Genomic DNA, 16,953 nt, shown 5'->3' with positions numbered 1-16,953 from the left:
TCACTTTTCTGTGCAAACAACAGAGGACGCTGCTGCTTCAGTAAACAGCACTGACTGTGCCACTGCTCAACTGTCAATCACTGTGCAGACAGTTCAGCTCACAGTGCACAAACCACACTTTCATATTATCACATTACACAGTTGACAAGTTGACAAGTTGAGAGAAAGAAAGAAAGAAAGAAAGTCGAGCAAAGACACCCGCGCTTGACATACACAGCCATGTCTGTGATGGTGTGGATCATCATGTATAAAGGGGGTAGTTGTCACTTGCTCTGCGGCTTACGGCCATACCACCCTGAGCACGCCCGATCTCGGAAGCTAAGCAGGGTCGGGCCTGGTTAGTACTTGAATGGGAGACCGCCTGGGAATACCAGGTGCTGTAAGCTTTTTCACTTTTCTGTGCAAACAACAGAGGACGCTGCTGCTTCAGTAAACAGCACTGACTGTGCCACTGCTCAACTGGCAGTCACTGTGCAGACAGTTCAGCTCACAGTGCACAAACCACACTTTCATATTATAACATTACACAGTTGACAAGTTGAGAGAAAGAAAGAAAGAAAGAAAGTCGAGCAAAGACACCCGCGCTTGACATACACAGCCATGTCTGTGATGGTGTGGATCATCATGTATAAAAGGGGTAGTTGTCACTTGCTCTGCGGCTTACGGCCATACCACCCTGAGCACGCCCGATCTCGTCAGATCTCGGAAGCTAAGCAGGGTCGGGCCTGGTTAGTACTTGGATGGGAGACCGCCTGGGAATACCAGGTGCTGTAAGCTTTTTCACTTTTCTGTGCAAACAACAGAGGACGCTGCTGCTTCAGTAAACAGCACTGACTGTGCCACTGCTCAACTGTCAATCACTGTGCAGACAGTTCAGCTCACAGTGCACAAACCACACTTTCATATTATCACATTACACAGTTGACAAGTTGAGAGAAAGAAAGAAAGAAAGAAAGTCGAGCAAAGACACCCGCGCTTGACATACACAGCCATGTCTGTGATGGTGTGGATCATCATGTATAAAGGGGGTAGTTGTCACTTGCTCTGCGGCTTACGGCCATACCACCCTGAGCACGCCCGATCTCGTTCGATCTCGGAAGTTAAGCAGGGTCGGGCCTGGTTAGTACTTGGATGGGAGACCGCCTGGGAATACCAGGTGCTGTAAGCTTTTTCACTTTTCTGTGCAAACAACAGAGGACGCTGCTGCTTCAGTAAACAGCACTGACTGTGCCACTGCTCAACTGTCAATCACTGTGCAGACAGTTCAGCTCACAGTGCACAAACCACACTTTCATATTATCACATTACACAGTTGACAAGTTGAGAGAAAGAAAGAAAGAAAGAAAGTCGAGCAAAGACACCCGCGCTTGACATACACAGCCATGTCTGTGATGGTGTGGATCATCATGTATAAAGGGGGTAGTTGTCACTTGCTCTGCGGCTTACGGCCATACCACCCTGAGCACGCCCGATCTCGGAAGCTAAGCAGGGTCGGGCCTGGTTAGTACTTGGATGGGAGACCGCCTGGGAATACCAGGTGCTGTAAGCTTTTTCACTTTTCTGTGCAAACAACAGAGGACGCTGCTGCTTCAGTAAACAGCACTGACTGTGCCACTGCTCAACTGTCAATCACTGTGCAGACAGTTCAGCTCACAGTGCACAAACCACACTTTCATATTATCACATTACACAGTTGACAAGTTGAGAGAAAGAAAGAAAGAAAGAAAGTCGAGCAAAGACACCCGCGCTTGACATACACAGCCATGTCTGTGATGGTGTGGATCATCATGTATAAAGGGGGTAGTTGTCACTTGCTCTGCGGCTTACGGCCATACCACCCTGAGCACGCCCGATCTTGGAAGCTAAGCAGGGTCGGGCCTGGTTAGTACTTGGATGGGAGACCGCCTGGGAATACCAGGTGCTGTAAGCTTTTTCACTTTTCTGTGCAAACAACAGAGGACGCTGCTGCTTCAGTAAACAGCACTGACTGTGCCACTGCTCAACTGTCAATCACTGTGCAGACAGTTCAGCTCACAGTGCACAAACCACACTTTCATATTATCACATTACACAGTTGACAAGTTGACAAGTTGAGAGAAAGAAAGAAAGAAAGAAAGTCGAGCAAAGACACCCGCGCTTGACATACACAGCCATGTCTGTGATGGTGTGGATCATCATGTATAAAGGGGGTAGTTGTCACTTGCTCTGCGGCTTACGGCCATACCACCCTGAGCACGCCCGATCTCGGAAGCTAAGCAGGGTCGGGCCTGGTTAGTACTTGAATGGGAGACCGCCTGGGAATACCAGGTGCTGTAAGCTTTTTCACTTTTCTGTGCAAACAACAGAGGACGCTGCTGCTTCAGTAAACAGCACTGACTGTGCCACTGCTCAACTGTCAATCACTGTGCAGACAGTTCAGCTCACAGTGCACAAACCACACTTTCATATTATCACATTACACAGTTGACAAGTTGAGAGAAAGAAAGAAAGAAAGAAAGTCGAGCAAAGACACCCGCGCTTGACATACACAGCCATGTCTGTGATGGTGTGGATCATCATGTATAAAGGGGGTAGTTGTCACTTGCTCTGCGGCTTACGGCCATACCACCCTGAGCACGCCCGATCTCGTCCGATCTCGGAAGCTAAGCAGGGTCGGGCCTGGTTAGTACTTGGATGAGAGACCGCCTGGGAATACCAGGTGCTGTAAGCTTTTTCACTTTTCTGTGCAAACAACAGAGGACGCTGCTGCTTCAGTAAACAGCACTGACTGTGCCACTGCTCAACTGTCAATCACTGTGCAGACAGTTCAGCTCACAGTGCACAAACCACACTTTCATATTATCACATTACACAGTTGACAAGTTGAGAGAAAGAAAGAAAGAAAGAAAGTCGAGCAAAGACACCCGCGCTTGACATACACAGCCATGTCTGTGATGGTGTGGATCATCATGTATAAAGGGGGTAGTTGTCACTTTCTCTGCGGCTTACGGCCATACCACCCTGAGCACGCCCGATCTCGTCCGATCTCGGAAGCTAAGCAGGGTCGGGCCTGGTTAGTACTTGGATGGGAGACCGCCTGGGAATACCAGGTGCTGTAAGCTTTTTCACTTTTCTGTGCAAACAACAGAGGACGCTGCTGCTTCAGTAAACAGCACTGACTGTGCCACTGCTCAACTGTCAATCACTGTGCAGACAGTTCAGCTCACAGTGCACAAACCACACTTTCATATTATCACATTACACAGTTGACAAGTTGACAAGTTGAGAGAAAGAAAGAAAAAAAGAAAGTCAAGCAAAGACACCCGCGCTTGACGTACACAGCCATGTCTGTGATGGTGTGGATCATCATGTATAAAGGGGGTAGTTGTCACTTGCTCTCCGGCTTACAGCCATACCACCCTGAGCACGCCCGATCTCGTCCGATCTAGGAAGCTAAGCAGGGTCGGGCCTGGTTAGTACTTGGATGGGAGACCGCCTGGGAATACCAGGTGCTGTAAGCTTTTTCACTTTTCTGTGCAAACAACAGAGGACGCTGCTGCTTCAGTAAACAGCACTGACTGTGCCACTGCTCAACTGTCAATCACTGTGCAGACAGTTCAGCTCACAGTGCACAAACCACACTTTCATATTTTCACATTACACAGTTGACAAGTTGAGAGAAAGAAAGAAAGAAAGAAAGTCGAGCAAAGACACCCGCGCTTGACATACACAGCCATGTCTGTGATGGTGTGGATCATCATGTATAAAGGGGGTAGTTGTCACTTGCTCTGCGGCTTACGGCCATACCACCCTGAGCACGCCCGATCTCGTCCGATCTCGGAAGTTAAGCAGGGTCGGGCCTGGTTAGTACTTGGATGGGAGACCGCCTGGGAATACCAGGTGCTGTAAGCTTTTTCACTTTTCTGTGCAAACAACAGAGGACGCTGCTGCTTCAGTAAACAGCACTGACTGTGCCACTGCTCAACTGTCAATCACTGTGCAGACAGTTCAGCTCACAGTGCACAAACCACACTTTCATATTATCACATTACACAGTTGACAAGTTGAGAGAAAGAAAGAAAGAAAGAAAGTCGAGCAAAGACACCCGCGCTTGACATACACAGCCATGTCTGTGATGGTGTGGATCATCATGTATAAAGGGGGTAGTTGTCACTTGCTCTGCGGCTTACGGCCATACCACCCTGAGCACGCCCGATCTCGTCCGATCTCGGAAGCTAAGCAGGGTCGGGCCTGGTTAGTACTTGGATGGGAGACCGCCTGGGAATACCAGGTGCTGTAAGCTTTTTCACTTTTCTGTGCAAACAACAGAGGACGCTGCTGCTTCAGTAAACAGCACTGACTGTGCCACTGCTCAACTGTCAATCACTGTGCAGACAGTTCAGCTCACAGTGCACAAACCACACTTTCATATTATCACATTACACAGTTGACAAGTTGAGAGAAAGAAAGAAAGAAAGAAAGTCGAGCAAAGACACCCGCGCTTGACATACGCAGCCATGTCTGTGATGGTGTGGATCATCATGTATAAAGGGGGTAGTTGTCACTTGCTCTGCGGCTTACGGCCATACCACACTGAGCACGCCTGATCTCGGAAGCTAAGCAGGGTCGGGCCTGGTTAGTACTTGGATGGGAGACCGCCTGGGAATACCAGGTGCTGTAAGCTTTTTCACTTTTCTGTGCAAACAACAGAGGACGCTGCTGCTTCAGTAAACAGCACTGACTGTGCCACTGCTCAACTGTCAATCACTGTGCAGACAGTTCAGCTCACAGTGCACAAACCACACTTTCATATTATCACATTACACAGTTGACAAGTTGAGAGAAAGAAAGAAAGAAAGAAAGTCGAGCAAAGACACCCGCGCTTGACATACACAGCCATGTCTGTGATGGTGTGGATCATCATGTATAAAGGGGGTAGTTGTCACTTGCTCTGCGGCTTACGGCCATACCACCCTGAGCACGCCCGATCTCGTCCGATCTCGGAAGCTAAGCAGGGTCGGGCCTGGTTAGTACTTGGATGGGAGACCGCCTGGGAATACCAGGTGCTGTAAGCTTTTTCACTTTTCTGTGCAAACAACAGAGGACGCTGCTGCTTCAGTAAACAGCACTGACTGTGCCACTGCTCAACTGTCAATCACTGTGCAGACAGTTCAGCTCACAGTGCACAAACCACACTTTCATATTTTCACATTACACAGTTGACAAGTTGAGAGAAAGAAAGAAAGAAAGAAAGTCGAGCAAAGACACCCGCGCTTGACATACACAGCCATGTCTGTGATGGTGTGGATCATCATGTATAAAGGGGGTAGTTGTCACTTGCTCTGCGGCTTACGGCCATACCACCCTGAGCACGCCCGATCTCGTCCGATCTCGGAAGCTAAGCAGGGTCGGGCCTGGTTAGTACTTGGATGGGAGACCGCCTGGGAATACCAGGTGCTGTAAGCTTTTTCACTTTTCTGTGCAAACAACAGAGGACGCTGCTGCTTCAGTAAACAGCACTGACTGTGCCACTGCTCAACTGTCAATCACTGTGCAGACAGTTCAGCTCACAGTGCACAAACCACACTTTCATATTTTCACATTACACAGTTGACAAGTTGACAAGTTGAGAGAAAGAAAGAAAGTAAGAAAGTCAAGCAAAGACACCCGCGCTTGACATACACAGCCATGTCTGTGATGGTGTGGATCATCATGTATAAAGGGGGTAGTTGTCACTTGCTCTGCGGCTTACGGCCATACCACCCTGAGCACGCCCGATCTCGTCCGATCTCGGAAGCTAAGCAGGGTCGGGCCTGGTTAGTACTTGGATGGGAGACCGCCTGGGAATACCAGGTGCTGTAAGCTTTTTCACTTTTCTGTGCAAACAACAGAGGACGCTGCTGCTTCAGTAAACAGCACTGACTGTGCCACTGCTCAACTGTCAATCACTGTGCAGACAGTTCAGCTCACAGTGCACAAACCACACTTTCATATTATCACATTACACAGTTGACAAGTTGAGAGAAAGAAAGAAAGAAAGAAAGTCGAGCAAAGACACCCGCGCTTGACATACACAGCCATGTCTGTGATGGTGTGGATCATCATGTATAAAGGGGGTAGTTGTCACTTGCTCTGCGGCTTACGGCCATACCACCCTGAGCACGCCCGATCTTGTCCGATCTCGGAAGCTAAGCAGGGTCGGGCCTGGTTAGTACTTGGATGGGAGACCGCCTGGGAATACCAGGTGCTGTAAGCTTTTTCACTTTTCTGTGCAAACAACAGAGGACGCTGCTGCTTCAGTAAACAGCACTGACTGTGCCACTGCTCAACTGTCAATCACTGTGCAGACAGTTCAGCTCACAGTGCACAAACCACACTTTCATATTATCACATTACACAGTTGACAAGTTGAGAGAAAGAAAGAAAGAAAGAAAGTCGAGCAAAGACACCCGCGCTTGACATACGCAGCCATGTCTGTGATGGTGTGGATCATCATGTATAAAGGGGGTAGTTGTCACTTGCTCTGCGGCTTACGGCCATACCACCCTGAGCACGCCCGATCTCGGAAGCTAAGCAGGGTCGGGCCTGGTTAGTACTTGGATGGGAGACCGCCTGGGAATACCAGGTGCTGTAAGCTTTTTCACTTTTCTGTGCAAACAACAGAGGACGCTGCTGCTTCAGTAAACAGCACTGACTGTGCCACTGCTCAACTGTCAATCACTGTGCAGACAGTTCAGCTCACAGTGCACAAACCACACTTTCATATTATCACATTACACAGTTGACAAGTTGAGAGAAAGAAAGAAAGAAAGAAAGTCGAGCAAAGACACCCGCGCTTGACATACACAGCCATGTCTGTGATGGTGTGGATCATCATGTATAAAGGGGGTAGTTGTCACTTGCTCTGCGGCTTACGGCCATACCACCCTGAGCACGCCCGATCTCGTCCGATCTCGGAAACTAAGCAGGGTCGGGCCTGGTTAGTACTTGGGTGGGAGACCGCCTGGGAATACCAGGTGCTGTAAGCTTTTTCACTTTTCTGTGCAAACAACAGAGGACGCTGCTGCTTCAGTAAACAGCACTGACTGTGCCACTGCTCAACTGTCAATCACTGTGCAGACAGTTCAGCTCACAGTGCACAAACCACACTTTCATATTATCACATTACACAGTTGACAAGTTGAGAGAAAGAAAGAAAGAAAGAAAGTCGAGCAAAGACACCCGCGCTTGACATACACAGCCATGTCTGTGATGGTGTGGATCATCATGTATAAAGGGGGTAGTTGTCACTTTCTCTGCGGCTTACGGCCATACCACCCTGAGCACGCCCGATCTCGTCCGATCTCGGAAGCTAAGCAGGGTCGGGCCTGGTTAGTACTTGGATGGGAGACCGCCTGGGAATACCAGGTGCTGTAAGCTTTTTCACTTTTCTGTGCAAACAACAGAGGACGCTGCTGCTTCAGTAAACAGCACTGACTGTGCCACTGCTCAACTGTCAATCACTGTGCAGACAGTTCAGCTCACAGTGCACAAACCACACTTTCATATTATCACATTACACAGTTGACAAGTTGACAAGTTGAGAGAAAGAAAGAAAAAAAGAAAGTCAAGCAAAGACACCCGCGCTTGACATACACAGCCATGTCTGTGATGGTGTGGATCATCATGTATAAAGGGGGTAGTTGTCACTTGCTCTCCGGCTTACGGCCATACCACCCTGAGCACGCCCGATCTCGTCCGATCTCGGAAGCTAAGCAGGGTCGGGCCTGGTTAGTACTTGGATGGGAGACCGCCTGGGAATACCAGGTGCTGTAAGCTTTTTCACTTTTCTGTGCAAACAACAGAGGACGCTGCTGCTTCAGTAAACAGCACTGACTGTGCCACTGCTCAACTGTCAATCACTGTGCAGACAGTTCAGCTCACAGTGCACAAACCACACTTTCATATTATCACATTACACAGTTGACAAGTTGAGAGAAAGAAAGAAAGAAAGAAAGTCGAGCAAAGACACCCGCGCTTGACATACACAGCCATGTCTGTGATGGTGTGGATCATCATGTATAAAGGGGGTAGTTGTCACTTGCTCTCCGGCTTACGGCCATACCACCCTGAGCACGCCCGATCTCGTCCGATCTCGGAAGCTAAGCAGGGTCGGGCCTGGTTAGTACTTGGATGGGAGACCGCCTGGGAATACCAGGTGCTGTAAGCTTTTTCACTTTTCTGTGCAAACAACAGAGGACGCTGCTGCTTCAGTAAACAGCACTGACTGTGCCACTGCTCAACTGTCAATCACTGTGCAGACAGTTCAGCTCACAGTGCACAAACCACACTTTCATATTATCACATTACACAGTTGACAAGTTGAGAGAAAGAAAGAAAGAAAGAAAGTCGAGCAAAGACACCCGCGCTTGACATACACAGCCATGTCTGTGATGGTGTGGATCATCATGTATAAAGGGGGTAGTTGTCACTTGCTCTCCGGCTTACGGCCATACCACCCTGAGCACGCCCGATCTCGTCCGATCTCGGAAGCTAAGCAGGGTCGGGCCTGGTTAGTACTTGGATGGGAGACCGCCTGGGAATACCAGGTGCTGTAAGCTTTTTCACTTTTCTGTGCAAACAACAGAGGACGCTGCTGCTTCAGTAAACAGCACTGACTGTGCCACTGCTCAACTGTCAATCACTGTGCAGACAGTTCAGCTCACAGTGCACAAACCACACTTTCATATTATCACATTACACAGTTGACAAGTTGAGAGAAAGAAAGAAAGAAAGAAAGTCGAGCAAAGACACCCGCGCTTGACATACACAGCCATGTCTGTGATGGTGTGGATCATCATGTATAAAGGGGGTAGTTGTCACTTGCTCTGCGGCTTACGGCCATACCACCCTGAGCACGCCCGATCTCGTCCGATCTCGGAAGCTAAGCAGGGTCGGGCCTGGTTAGTACTTGGATGGGAGACCGCCTGGGAATACCAGGTGCTGTAAGCTTTTTCACTTTTCTGTGCAAACAACAGAGGACGCTGCTGCTTCAGTAAACAGCACTGACTGTGCCACTGCTCAACTGTCAATCACTGTGCAGACAGTTCAGCTCACAGTGCACAAACCACACTTTCATATTATCACATTACACAGTTGACAAGTTGAGAGAAAGAAAGAAAGAAAGAAAGTCGAGCAAAGACACCCGCGCTTGACATACACAGCCATGTCTGTGATGGTGTGGATCATCATGTATAAAGGGGGTAGTTGTCACTTTCTCTGCGGCTTACGGCCATACCACCCTGAGCACGCCCGATCTCGTCCGATCTCGGAAGCTAAGCAGGGTCGGGCCTGGTTAGTACTTGGATGGGAGACCGCCTGGGAATACCAGGTGCTGTAAGCTTTTTCACTTTTCTGTGCAAACAACAGAGGACGCTGCTGCTTCAGTAAACAGCACTGACTGTGCCACTGCTCAACTGTCAATCACTGTGCAGACAGTTCAGCTCACAGTGCACAAACCACACTTTCATATTTTCACATTACACAGTTGACAAGTTGACAGGTTGAGAGAAAGAAAGAAAGAAAGAAAGTCGAGCAAAGACACCCGCGCTTGACATACACAGCCATGTCTGTGATGGTGTGGATCATCATGTATAAAGGGGGTAGTTGTCACTTGCTCTGCGGCTTACGGCCATACCACCCTGAGCACGCCCGATCTCGTCCGATCTCGGAAGCTAAGCAGGGTCGGGCCTGGTTAGTACTTGGATGGGAGACCGCCTGGGAATACCAGGTGCTGTAAGCTTTTTCACTTTTCTGTGCAAACAACAGAGGACGCTGCTGCTTCAGTAAACAGCACTGACTGTGCCACTGCTCAACTGTCAATCACTGTGCAGACAGTTCAGCTCACAGTGCACAAACCACACTTTCATATTATCACATTACACAGTTGACAAGTTGAGAGAAAGAAAGAAAGAAAGAAAGTCGAGCAAAGACACCCGCGCTTGACATACACAGCCATGTCTGTGATGGTGTGGATCATCATGTATAAAGGGGGTAGTTGTCACTTGCTCTGCGGCTTACGGCCATACCACCCTGAGCACGCCCGATCTCGTCCGATCTCGGAAGCTAAGCAGGGTTGGGCCTGGTTAGTACTTGGATGGGAGACCGCCTGGGAATACCAGGTGCTGTAAGCTTTTTCACTTTTCTGTGCAAACAACAGAGGACGCTGCTGCTTCAGTAAACAGCACTGACTGTGCCACTGCTCAACTGTCAATCACTGTGCAGACAGTTCAGCTCACAGTGCACAAACCACACTTTCATATTATCACATTACACAGTTGACAAGTTGAGAGAAAGAAAGAAAGAAAGAAAGTCGAGCAAAGACACCCGCGCTTGACATACACAGCCATGTCTGTGATGGTGTGGATCATCATGTATAAAGGGGGTAGTTGTCACTTGCTCTGCGGCTTACGGCCATACCACCCTGAGCACGCCCGATCTCGTCCGATCTCGGAAGCTAAGCAGGGTCGGGCCTGGTTAGTACTTGGATGGGAGACCGCCTGGGAATACCAGGTGCTGTAAGCTTTTTCACTTTTCTGTGCAAACAACAGAGGACGCTGCTGCTTCAGTAAACAGCACTGACTGTGCCACTGCTCAACTGTCAATCACTGTGCAGACAGTTCAGCTCACAGTGCACAAACCACACTTTCATATTATCACATTACACAGTTGACAAGTTGAGAGAAAGAAAGAAAGAAAGAAAGTCGAGCAAAGACACCCGCGCTTGACATACACAGCCATGTCTGTGATGGTGTGGATCATCATGTATAAAGGGGGTAGTTGTCACTTGCTCTGCGGCTTACGGCCATACCACCCTGAGCACGCCCGTTCTCGGAAGCTAAGCAGGGTCGGGCCTGGTTAGTACTTGGATGGGAGACCGCCTGGGAATACCAGGTGCTGTAAGCTTTTTCACTTTTCTGTGCAAACAACAGAGGACGCTGCTGCTTCAGTAAACAGCACTGACTGTGCCACTGCTCAACTGTCAATCACTGTGCAGACAGTTCAGCTCACAGTGCACAAACCACACTTTCATATTATCACATTACACAGTTGACAAGTTGAGAGAAAGAAAGAAAGAAAGAAAGTCAAGCAAAGACACCCGCGCTTGACATACACAGCCATGTCTGTGATGGTGTGGATCATCATGTATAAAGGGGGTAGTTGTCACTTGCTCTGCGGCTTACGGCCATACCACCCTGAGCACGCCCGATCTCGTCCGATCTCGGAAGCTAAGCAGGGTCGGGCCTGGTTAGTACTTGGATGGGAGACCGCCTGGGAATACCAGGTGCTGTAAGCTTTTTCACTTTTCTGTGCAAACAACAGAGGACGCTGCTGCTTCAGTAAACAGCACTGACTGTGCCACTGCTCAACTGTCAATCACTGTGCAGACAGTTCAGCTCACAGTGCACAAACCACACTTTCATATTTTCACATTACACAGTTGACAAGTTGACAAGTTGAGAGAAAGAAAGAAAGAAAGAAAGTCGAGCAAAGACACCCGCGCTTGACATACACAGCCATGTCTGTGATGGTGTGGATCATCATGTATAAAGGGGGTAGTTGTCACTTGCTCTGCGGCTTACGGCCATACCACCCTGAGCACGCCCGATCTCGTCCGATCTCGGAAGCTAAGCAGGGTCGGGCCTGGTTAGTACTTGAATGGGAGACCGCCTGGGAATACCAGGTGCTGTAAGCTTTTTCACTTTTCTGTGCAAACAACAGAGGACGCTGCTGCTTCAGTAAACAGCACTGACTGTGCCACTGCTCAACTGTCAATCACTGTGCAGACAGTTCAGCTCACAGTGCACAAACCACACTTTCATATTATCACATTACACAGTTGACAAGTTGAGAGAAAGAAAGAAAGAAAGAAAGTCGAGCAAAGACACCCGCGCTTGACATACACAGCCATGTCTGTGATGGTGTGGATCATCATGTATAAAGGGGGTAGTTGTCACTTGCTCTGCGGCTTACGGCCATACCACCCTGAGCACGCCCGATCTCGTCCGATCTCGGAAGCTAAGCAGGGTCGGGCCTGGTTAGTACTTGGGTGGGAGACCGCCTGGGAATACCAGGTGCTGTAAGCTTTTTCACTTTTCTGTGCAAACAACAGAGGACGCTGCTGCTTCAGTAAACAGCACTGACTGTGCCACTGCTCAACTGTCAATCACTGTGCAGACAGTTCAGCTCACAGTGCACAAACCACACTTTCATATTATCACATTACACAGTTGACAAGTTGAGAGAAAGAAAGAAAGAAAGAAAGTCGAGCAAAGACACCCGCGCTTGACATACACAGCCATGTCTGTGATGGTGTGGATCATCATGTATAAAGGGGGTAGTTGTCACTTGCTCTGCGGCTTACGGCCATACCACCCTGAGCACGCCCGATCTCGTCCGATCTCGGAAGCTAAGCAGGGTCGGGCCTGGTTAGTACTTGGATGGGAGACCGCCTGGGAATACCAGGTGCTGTAAGCTTTTTCACTTTTCTGTGCAAACAACAGAGGACGCTGCTGCTTCAGTAAACAGCACTGACTGTGCCACTGCTCAACTGTCAATCACTGTGCAGACAGTTCAGCTCACAGTGCACAAACCACACTTTCATATTATCACATTACACAGTTGACAAGTTGAGAGAAAGAAAGAAAGAAAGAAAGTCGAGCAAAGACACCCGCGCTTGACATACACAGCCATGTCTGTGATGGTGTGGATCATCATGTATAAAGGGGGTAGTTGTCACTTGCTCTGCGGCTTACGGCCATACCACCCTGAGCACGCCCGATCTCGTCCGATCTCGGAAGCTAAGCAGGGTCGGGCCTGGTTAGTACTTGGATGGGAGACCGCCTGGGAATACCAGGTGCTGTAAGCTTTTTCACTTTTCTGTGCAAACAACAGAGGACGCTGCTGCTTCAGTAAACAGCACTGACTGTGCCACTGCTCAACTGTCAATCACTGTGCAGACAGTTCAGCTCACAGTGCACAAACCACACTTTCATATTATCACATTACACAGTTGACAAGTTGAGAGAAAGAAAGAAAGAAAGAAAGTCGAGCAAAGACACCCGCGCTTGACATACACAGCCATGTCTGTGATGGTGTGGATCATCATGTATAAAGGGGGTAGTTGTCACTTGCTCTGCGGCTTACGGCCATACCACCCTGAGCACGCCCGATCTCGTCCGATCTCGGAAGCTAAGCAGGGTCGGGCCTGGTTAGTACTTGGATGGGAGACCGCCTGGGAATACCAGGTGCTGTAAGCTTTTTCACTTTTCTGTGCAAACAACAGAGGACGCTGCTGCTTCAGTAAACAGCACTGACTGTGCCACTGCTCAACTGTCAATCACTGTGCAGACAGTTCAGCTCACAGTGCACAAACCACACTTTCATATTTTCACATTACACAGTTGACAAGTTGACAAGTTGAGAGAAAGAAAGAAAGAAAGAAAGTCGAGCAAAGACACCCGCGCTTGACATACACAGCCATGTCTGTGATGGTGTGGATCATCATGTATAAAGGGGGTAGTTGTCACTTGCTCTGCGGCTTACGGCCATACCACCCTGAGCACGCCCGATCTCGTCCGATCTCGGAAGCTAAGCAGGGTCGGGCCTGGTTAGTACTTGAATGGGAGACCGCCTGGGAATACCAGGTGCTGTAAGCTTTTTCACTTTTCTGTGCAAACAACAGAGGACGCTGCTGCTTCAGTAAACAGCACTGACTGTGCCACTGCTCAACTGTCAATCACTGTGCAGACAGTTCAGCTCACAGTGCACAAACCACACTTTCATATTATCACATTACACAGTTGACAAGTTGAGAGAAAGAAAGAAAGAAAGAAAGTCGAGCAAAGACACCCGCGCTTGACATACACAGCCATGTCTGTGATGGTGTGGATCATCATGTATAAAGGGGGTAGTTGTCACTTGCTCTGCGGCTTACTGCCATACCACCCTGAGCACGCCCGATCTCGTCCGATCTCGGAAGCTAAGCAGGGTCGGGCCTGGTTAGTACTTGGGTGGGAGACCGCCTGGGAATACCAGGTGCTGTAAGCTTTTTCACTTTTCTGTGCAAACAACAGAGGACGCTGCTGCTTCAGTAAACAGCACTGACTGTGCCACTGCTCAACTGTCAATCACTGTGCAGACAGTTCAGCTCACAGTGCACAAACCACACTTTCATATTATCACATTACACAGTTGACAAGTTGACAAGTTGAGAGAAAGAAAGAAAGAAAGAAAGTCAAGCAAAGACACCCGCGCTTGACATACACAGCCATGTCTGTGATGGTGTGGATCATCATGTATAAAGGGGGTAGTTGTCACTTGCTCTGCGGCTTACGGCCATACCACCCTGAGCACGCCCGATCTCGTCCGATCTCGGAAGCTAAGCAGGGTCGGGCCTGGTTAGTACTTGGATGGGAGACCGCCTGGGAATACCAGGTGCTGTAAGCTTTTTCACTTTTCTGTGCAAACAACAGAGGACGCTGCTGCTTCAGTAAACAGCACTGACTGTGCCACTGCTCAACTGGCAGTCACTGTGCAGACAGTTCAGCTCACAGTGCACAAACCACACTTTCATATTATAACATTACACAGTTGACAAGTTGAGAGAAAGAAAGAAAGAAAGAAAGTCGAGCAAAGACACCCGCGCTTGACATACACAGCCATGTCTGTGATGGTGTGGATCATCATGTATAAAGGGGGTAGTTGTCACTTGCTCTGCGGCTTACGGCCATACCACCCTGAGCACGCCCGATCTCGTCCGATCTCGGAAGCTAAGCAGGGTCGGGCCTGGTTAGTACTTGGATGGGAGACCGCCTGGGAATACCAGGTGCTGTAAGCTTTTTCACTTTTCTGTGCAAACAACAGAGGACGCTGCTGCTTCAGTAAACAGCACTGACTGTGCCACTGCTCAACTGTCAATCACTGTGCAGACAGTTCAGCTCACAGTGCACAAACCACACTTTCATATTATCACATTACACAGTTGACAAGTTGAGAGAAAGAAAGAAAGAAAGAAAGTCGAGCAAAGACACCCGCGCTTGACATACACAGCCATGTCTGTGATGGTGTGGATCATCATGTATAAAGGGGGTAGTTGTCACTTTCTCTGCGGCTTACGGCCATACCACCCTGAGCACGCCCGATCTCGTCCGATCTCGGAAGCTAAGCAGGGTCGGGCCTGGTTAGTACTTGGATGGGAGACCGCCTGGGAATACCAGGTGCTGTAAGCTTTTTCACTTTTCTGTGCAAACAACAGAGGACGCTGCTGCTTCAGTAAACAGCACTGACTGTGCCACTGCTCAACTGTCAATCACTGTGCAGACAGTTCAGCTCACAGTGCACAAACCACACTTTCATATTATCACATTACACAGTTGACAAGTTGAGAGAAAGAAAGAAAGAAAGAAAGTCGAGCAAAGACACCCGTGCTTGACATACACAGCCATGTCTGTGATGGTGTGGATCATCATGTATAAAGTGGGTAGTTGTCACTTTCTCTGCGGCTTACGGCCATACCACCCTGAGCACGCCCGATCTCGTCCGATCTCGGAAGCTAAGCAGGGTCGGGCCTGGTTAGTACTTGGATGGGAGACCGCCTGGGAATACCAGGTGCTGTAAGCTTTTTCACTTTTCTGTGCAAACAACAGAGGACGCTGCTGCTTCAGTAAACAGCACTGACTGTGCCACTGCTCAACTGTCAATCACTGTGCAGACAGTTCAGCTCACAGTGCACAAACCACACTTTCATATTATCACATTACACAGTTGACAAGTTGAGAGAAAGAAAGAAAGAAAGAAAGTCGAGCAAAGACACCCGCGCTTGACATACGCAGCCATGTCTGTGATGGTGTGGATCATCATGTATAAAGGGGGTAGTTGTCACTTGCTCTGCGGCTTACGGCCATACCACCCTGAGCACGCCTGATCTCGGAAGCTAAGCAGGGTCGGGCCTGGTTAGTACTTGGATGGGAGACCGCCTGGGAATACCAGGTGCTGTAAGCTTTTTCACTTTTCTGTGCAAACAACAGAGGACGCTGCTGCTTCAGTAAACAGCACTGACTGTGCCACTGCTCAACTGTCAATCACTGTGCAGACAGTTCAGCTCACAGTGCACAAACCACACTTTCATATTATCACATTACACAGTTGACAAGTTGAGAGAAAGAAAGAAAGAAAGAAAGTCGAGCAAAGACACCCGCGCTTGACATACACAGCCATGTCTGTGATGGTGTGGATCATCATGTATAAAGGGGGTAGTTGTCACTTGCTCTGCGGCTTACGGCCATACCACCCTGAGCACGCCCGATCTTGTCCGATCTCGGAAGCTAAGCAAGGTCGGGCCTGGTTAGTACTTGGGTGGGAGACCGCCTGGGAATACCAGGTGCTGTAAGCTTTTTCACTTTTCTGTGCAAACAACAGAGGACGCTGCTGCTTCAGTAAACAGCACTGACTGTGCCACTGCTCAACTGTCAATCACTGTGCAGACAGTTCAGCTCACAGTGCACAAACCACACTTTCATATTATCACATTACACAGTTGACAAGTTGAGAGAAAGAAAGAAAGAAAGAAAGTCGAGCAAAGACACCCGCGCTTGACATACACAGCCATGTCTGTGATGGTGTGGATCATCATGTATAAAGGGGGTAGTTGTCACTTGCTCTGCGGCTTACGGCCATACCACCCTGAGCACGCCCGATCTCGTCCGATCTCGGAAGCTAAGCAGGGTCGGGCCTGGTTAGTACTTGGATGGGAGACCGCCTGGGAATACCAGGTGCTGTAAGCTTTTTCACTTTTCTGTGCAAACAACAGAGGACGCTGCTGCTTCAGTAAACAGCACTGACTGTGCCACTGCTCAACTGTCAATCACTGTGCAGACAGTTCAGCTCACAGTGCACAAACCACACTTTCATATTATCACATTACACAGTTGACAA

At 49.1% G+C, this 16,953-nt stretch overlaps 35 non-coding genes and 8 pseudogenes across 35 annotated transcripts; all 43 read left to right on the top strand.

Moving 5' to 3' along the window:
* Positions 1-277: 277 nt before the first annotated feature.
* LOC139616244 (5S ribosomal RNA) lies at positions 278-386 on the top strand (annotated as a pseudogene).
* A 272-nt stretch (positions 387-658) lies between these two features.
* Positions 659-777, top strand: LOC139615673 (5S ribosomal RNA). Its single transcript, XR_011687550.1, has one exon. It is a non-coding gene; the product is annotated as a 5S ribosomal RNA (ribosomal RNA).
* Positions 778-1,049: 272 nt separating this feature from the next.
* LOC139616350 (5S ribosomal RNA) lies at positions 1,050-1,168 on the top strand. The gene has a single exon (XR_011688020.1). It is a non-coding gene; the product is annotated as a 5S ribosomal RNA (ribosomal RNA).
* Positions 1,169-1,440: 272 nt separating this feature from the next.
* On the top strand, positions 1,441-1,549 carry LOC139616199 (5S ribosomal RNA; annotated as a pseudogene).
* A 272-nt stretch (positions 1,550-1,821) lies between these two features.
* On the top strand, positions 1,822-1,930 carry LOC139616273 (5S ribosomal RNA; annotated as a pseudogene).
* A 280-nt stretch (positions 1,931-2,210) lies between these two features.
* On the top strand, positions 2,211-2,319 carry LOC139616243 (5S ribosomal RNA; annotated as a pseudogene).
* Positions 2,320-2,591: 272 nt separating this feature from the next.
* Positions 2,592-2,710, top strand: LOC139615997 (5S ribosomal RNA). The gene has a single exon (XR_011687861.1). It is a non-coding gene; the product is annotated as a 5S ribosomal RNA (ribosomal RNA).
* Positions 2,711-2,982: 272 nt separating this feature from the next.
* Positions 2,983-3,101, top strand: LOC139615549 (5S ribosomal RNA). Its single transcript, XR_011687432.1, has one exon. It is a non-coding gene; the product is annotated as a 5S ribosomal RNA (ribosomal RNA).
* Positions 3,102-3,381: 280 nt separating this feature from the next.
* LOC139616032 (5S ribosomal RNA) lies at positions 3,382-3,500 on the top strand. Its single transcript, XR_011687894.1, has one exon. It is a non-coding gene; the product is annotated as a 5S ribosomal RNA (ribosomal RNA).
* Positions 3,501-3,772: 272 nt separating this feature from the next.
* On the top strand, positions 3,773-3,891 carry LOC139616577 (5S ribosomal RNA). Its single transcript, XR_011688239.1, has one exon. It is a non-coding gene; the product is annotated as a 5S ribosomal RNA (ribosomal RNA).
* Positions 3,892-4,163: 272 nt separating this feature from the next.
* LOC139615548 (5S ribosomal RNA) lies at positions 4,164-4,282 on the top strand. The gene has a single exon (XR_011687431.1). It is a non-coding gene; the product is annotated as a 5S ribosomal RNA (ribosomal RNA).
* A 272-nt stretch (positions 4,283-4,554) lies between these two features.
* LOC139616301 (5S ribosomal RNA) lies at positions 4,555-4,663 on the top strand (annotated as a pseudogene).
* Positions 4,664-4,935: 272 nt separating this feature from the next.
* LOC139615547 (5S ribosomal RNA) lies at positions 4,936-5,054 on the top strand. The gene has a single exon (XR_011687430.1). It is a non-coding gene; the product is annotated as a 5S ribosomal RNA (ribosomal RNA).
* A 272-nt stretch (positions 5,055-5,326) lies between these two features.
* On the top strand, positions 5,327-5,445 carry LOC139615546 (5S ribosomal RNA). The gene has a single exon (XR_011687429.1). It is a non-coding gene; the product is annotated as a 5S ribosomal RNA (ribosomal RNA).
* A 280-nt stretch (positions 5,446-5,725) lies between these two features.
* On the top strand, positions 5,726-5,844 carry LOC139615545 (5S ribosomal RNA). The gene has a single exon (XR_011687428.1). It is a non-coding gene; the product is annotated as a 5S ribosomal RNA (ribosomal RNA).
* A 272-nt stretch (positions 5,845-6,116) lies between these two features.
* On the top strand, positions 6,117-6,235 carry LOC139615906 (5S ribosomal RNA). Its single transcript, XR_011687770.1, has one exon. It is a non-coding gene; the product is annotated as a 5S ribosomal RNA (ribosomal RNA).
* Positions 6,236-6,507: 272 nt separating this feature from the next.
* LOC139616197 (5S ribosomal RNA) lies at positions 6,508-6,616 on the top strand (annotated as a pseudogene).
* A 272-nt stretch (positions 6,617-6,888) lies between these two features.
* LOC139615995 (5S ribosomal RNA) lies at positions 6,889-7,007 on the top strand. The gene has a single exon (XR_011687859.1). It is a non-coding gene; the product is annotated as a 5S ribosomal RNA (ribosomal RNA).
* A 272-nt stretch (positions 7,008-7,279) lies between these two features.
* On the top strand, positions 7,280-7,398 carry LOC139615544 (5S ribosomal RNA). The gene has a single exon (XR_011687427.1). It is a non-coding gene; the product is annotated as a 5S ribosomal RNA (ribosomal RNA).
* Positions 7,399-7,678: 280 nt separating this feature from the next.
* On the top strand, positions 7,679-7,797 carry LOC139615542 (5S ribosomal RNA). The gene has a single exon (XR_011687425.1). It is a non-coding gene; the product is annotated as a 5S ribosomal RNA (ribosomal RNA).
* A 272-nt stretch (positions 7,798-8,069) lies between these two features.
* Positions 8,070-8,188, top strand: LOC139615541 (5S ribosomal RNA). Its single transcript, XR_011687424.1, has one exon. It is a non-coding gene; the product is annotated as a 5S ribosomal RNA (ribosomal RNA).
* A 272-nt stretch (positions 8,189-8,460) lies between these two features.
* LOC139615540 (5S ribosomal RNA) lies at positions 8,461-8,579 on the top strand. The gene has a single exon (XR_011687423.1). It is a non-coding gene; the product is annotated as a 5S ribosomal RNA (ribosomal RNA).
* Positions 8,580-8,851: 272 nt separating this feature from the next.
* Positions 8,852-8,970, top strand: LOC139615539 (5S ribosomal RNA). Its single transcript, XR_011687422.1, has one exon. It is a non-coding gene; the product is annotated as a 5S ribosomal RNA (ribosomal RNA).
* Positions 8,971-9,242: 272 nt separating this feature from the next.
* On the top strand, positions 9,243-9,361 carry LOC139615538 (5S ribosomal RNA). Its single transcript, XR_011687421.1, has one exon. It is a non-coding gene; the product is annotated as a 5S ribosomal RNA (ribosomal RNA).
* Positions 9,362-9,641: 280 nt separating this feature from the next.
* LOC139615537 (5S ribosomal RNA) lies at positions 9,642-9,760 on the top strand. Its single transcript, XR_011687420.1, has one exon. It is a non-coding gene; the product is annotated as a 5S ribosomal RNA (ribosomal RNA).
* A 272-nt stretch (positions 9,761-10,032) lies between these two features.
* On the top strand, positions 10,033-10,151 carry LOC139615560 (5S ribosomal RNA). Its single transcript, XR_011687443.1, has one exon. It is a non-coding gene; the product is annotated as a 5S ribosomal RNA (ribosomal RNA).
* Positions 10,152-10,423: 272 nt separating this feature from the next.
* Positions 10,424-10,542, top strand: LOC139615536 (5S ribosomal RNA). Its single transcript, XR_011687419.1, has one exon. It is a non-coding gene; the product is annotated as a 5S ribosomal RNA (ribosomal RNA).
* Positions 10,543-10,814: 272 nt separating this feature from the next.
* Positions 10,815-10,923, top strand: LOC139616294 (5S ribosomal RNA; annotated as a pseudogene).
* A 272-nt stretch (positions 10,924-11,195) lies between these two features.
* On the top strand, positions 11,196-11,314 carry LOC139615535 (5S ribosomal RNA). Its single transcript, XR_011687418.1, has one exon. It is a non-coding gene; the product is annotated as a 5S ribosomal RNA (ribosomal RNA).
* Positions 11,315-11,594: 280 nt separating this feature from the next.
* LOC139615764 (5S ribosomal RNA) lies at positions 11,595-11,713 on the top strand. Its single transcript, XR_011687636.1, has one exon. It is a non-coding gene; the product is annotated as a 5S ribosomal RNA (ribosomal RNA).
* A 272-nt stretch (positions 11,714-11,985) lies between these two features.
* Positions 11,986-12,104, top strand: LOC139615721 (5S ribosomal RNA). Its single transcript, XR_011687595.1, has one exon. It is a non-coding gene; the product is annotated as a 5S ribosomal RNA (ribosomal RNA).
* Positions 12,105-12,376: 272 nt separating this feature from the next.
* On the top strand, positions 12,377-12,495 carry LOC139615534 (5S ribosomal RNA). Its single transcript, XR_011687417.1, has one exon. It is a non-coding gene; the product is annotated as a 5S ribosomal RNA (ribosomal RNA).
* Positions 12,496-12,767: 272 nt separating this feature from the next.
* On the top strand, positions 12,768-12,886 carry LOC139615533 (5S ribosomal RNA). Its single transcript, XR_011687416.1, has one exon. It is a non-coding gene; the product is annotated as a 5S ribosomal RNA (ribosomal RNA).
* A 272-nt stretch (positions 12,887-13,158) lies between these two features.
* On the top strand, positions 13,159-13,277 carry LOC139615531 (5S ribosomal RNA). Its single transcript, XR_011687414.1, has one exon. It is a non-coding gene; the product is annotated as a 5S ribosomal RNA (ribosomal RNA).
* Positions 13,278-13,557: 280 nt separating this feature from the next.
* LOC139615763 (5S ribosomal RNA) lies at positions 13,558-13,676 on the top strand. Its single transcript, XR_011687635.1, has one exon. It is a non-coding gene; the product is annotated as a 5S ribosomal RNA (ribosomal RNA).
* A 272-nt stretch (positions 13,677-13,948) lies between these two features.
* On the top strand, positions 13,949-14,067 carry LOC139615891 (5S ribosomal RNA). The gene has a single exon (XR_011687756.1). It is a non-coding gene; the product is annotated as a 5S ribosomal RNA (ribosomal RNA).
* A 280-nt stretch (positions 14,068-14,347) lies between these two features.
* On the top strand, positions 14,348-14,466 carry LOC139615530 (5S ribosomal RNA). The gene has a single exon (XR_011687413.1). It is a non-coding gene; the product is annotated as a 5S ribosomal RNA (ribosomal RNA).
* A 272-nt stretch (positions 14,467-14,738) lies between these two features.
* On the top strand, positions 14,739-14,857 carry LOC139615529 (5S ribosomal RNA). The gene has a single exon (XR_011687412.1). It is a non-coding gene; the product is annotated as a 5S ribosomal RNA (ribosomal RNA).
* Positions 14,858-15,129: 272 nt separating this feature from the next.
* Positions 15,130-15,248, top strand: LOC139615527 (5S ribosomal RNA). Its single transcript, XR_011687411.1, has one exon. It is a non-coding gene; the product is annotated as a 5S ribosomal RNA (ribosomal RNA).
* A 272-nt stretch (positions 15,249-15,520) lies between these two features.
* LOC139615526 (5S ribosomal RNA) lies at positions 15,521-15,639 on the top strand. The gene has a single exon (XR_011687410.1). It is a non-coding gene; the product is annotated as a 5S ribosomal RNA (ribosomal RNA).
* A 272-nt stretch (positions 15,640-15,911) lies between these two features.
* LOC139616263 (5S ribosomal RNA) lies at positions 15,912-16,020 on the top strand (annotated as a pseudogene).
* Positions 16,021-16,292: 272 nt separating this feature from the next.
* Positions 16,293-16,411, top strand: LOC139616050 (5S ribosomal RNA). Its single transcript, XR_011687911.1, has one exon. It is a non-coding gene; the product is annotated as a 5S ribosomal RNA (ribosomal RNA).
* A 272-nt stretch (positions 16,412-16,683) lies between these two features.
* Positions 16,684-16,802, top strand: LOC139615525 (5S ribosomal RNA). The gene has a single exon (XR_011687409.1). It is a non-coding gene; the product is annotated as a 5S ribosomal RNA (ribosomal RNA).
* The last annotated feature ends 151 nt before the right edge of the window (positions 16,803-16,953 follow it).

This window comes from Trachinotus anak, unplaced genomic scaffold (genome assembly GCF_046630095.1).
Source record: "Trachinotus anak isolate AG129_WGS33_773 ecotype Australia unplaced genomic scaffold, CSIRO_AGI_Tana_v1 ptg000056l, whole genome shotgun sequence".
In the NCBI taxonomy this organism is placed as follows: Eukaryota; Metazoa; Chordata; class Actinopteri; order Carangiformes; family Carangidae; genus Trachinotus; species Trachinotus anak.
This window is presented reverse-complemented; position numbering and strand designations above follow the sequence as displayed.